Genomic DNA, 1406 nt, shown 5'->3' on the forward strand with positions numbered 1-1406 from the left:
CCCAACATGCAAGCCATGGATGAAACACTACCAAGAACATAGCTGGGTATAAGCCGAAGGAGGAGCACCCTGAGTAGAAAAATGACCTAAGAGGGAAGCAGGATTGATGGCCCAGTCAGAGGCCACACAGTGCCCTCCCATCTCTGGCCTTCAGATGCTTCCTGTTTCCCAGTCCCCTTGCACTATATTTCCCCAGAGTCTAAAACCTGCTACAAGTAAGTGGACTTTTTGTGAACATCCTATCAGGATTGAAGCCATTAAGGCAGGATTGAGTTGGTTATCGCAGGAGCAGACAAGAAGCCAGCAAGGAGGGAACAAGAAAAGGGAGCCACATCAGAGAGAAAAGTCAGAAGCCTAAATGTGTGCAAGCCCTAAGTGGGGCCTCATCCACCAGCTTTCACACTGTTTTCTGGGTACAATAAAGTCACTAGGTCAGAGAAATAGGACCCAATACATATGATCACTGGCTAAAATGAACACACAAGATGTAAGAGTGATGTATGGGACACTAACACCTGGAGGCTCAGAGAGCAGTCAGGGGAAGAGCTGGGGCCAGGACTAGAATGTCTAGCAGTAAAGAGAGAAAGCACAAAAGGTTAGAAATTTAGTTTGAAGACAGAACTCATATACCAGCTGAAGTACAGAACACATGTATGGGAGAAGGAAAGCAAGAAAGGATGACATAGGTTTTTGGCCTAATCAACTAGGTGGGCAGTAGGGCCACTGACTCAAAAGCAAAAGACAAAGGGAGATGTAGGGGCCAATAAATGTTTTGGATATGTCAAGTTTGAAATGCCCACAAAACATCTAAGTAGAAATGCTGAATAGGCAGTTGGGCTCCTGGTATCTATCCAGCTTGGGATGCAAGCTTGGGAGACACCAGCAAAGACAGCATCACAGCCACTGAGGATTAAGTCACCCAATTTGATGCAGATGTACTGGGACTACCATTTGGAGTAGCCAAACGTTGCAGAGGTCATCTACTGAAGCTCAACCCAGGTCTTCAGCCAGGATTGTTAGGGCAAGAAGCTCTCTTGTCCTAAGAACAAATCTGCCCTTCTGGGAGCTACACTGGCTCCCTGAGGATGACACATGCTCAGAAATGAAAGCAATACAAAAGACCACACACTGTGGTGAGCCTGGACCCAGAAGTGCCAGGCACCTGCCTCATCTGTATTCACCTAACACAGATAATTAGCACACAAATTCACTAATCCATTTGTACAGAAAATAGTTTTCTTACTACAATGTGATATTACAGCATAAAGCACTGCATCATTTGACAGGACGTTCTTTTATAGGTGAGCACCACTGAACAATTCTATAGCTTCCTCCATTGTCCTTATTACAAACAGCTGCTTAATGTCAGGCTAAAGATTAAGTAAAACATTCTTTCAACGACATGC

The sequence above is a fragment of the Acinonyx jubatus genome, chromosome F2 (genome assembly GCF_027475565.1).
Source record: "Acinonyx jubatus isolate Ajub_Pintada_27869175 chromosome F2, VMU_Ajub_asm_v1.0, whole genome shotgun sequence".
Taxonomy (NCBI): Eukaryota; Metazoa; Chordata; class Mammalia; order Carnivora; family Felidae; genus Acinonyx; species Acinonyx jubatus.